We start from the raw sequence: 299 nt of genomic DNA on the forward strand, positions 1-299 counted from the left end.
TACGGCCATGCGGTTCGGACGCGGCGAGCTAAGTTGCCAGATACTCTAGAAACACGACTGCCTATTTATGGTTTATGGGGGTCATTTGTCATTCTTTGTTTTATTCTGTAGGGAATGAGTCTAAATGGAATAGTGAATATATATATATACACTTTTTTTTTGTGGGGGGGGGGGATGTTGTTGGAAAGAGGATCCTAGGAATAATTTTTTTCTCCTGTTGGCAAAGTGTCCAAGTACTCAATTATCTTGCACATTTGTTTCTTCTTTTTTCACCCTCTTTTCACAGTACAACAACTTTT

Source organism: Penaeus monodon, chromosome 23 (assembly GCF_015228065.2).
Source record: "Penaeus monodon isolate SGIC_2016 chromosome 23, NSTDA_Pmon_1, whole genome shotgun sequence".
NCBI classification, from domain to species: domain Eukaryota; kingdom Metazoa; phylum Arthropoda; class Malacostraca; order Decapoda; family Penaeidae; genus Penaeus; species Penaeus monodon.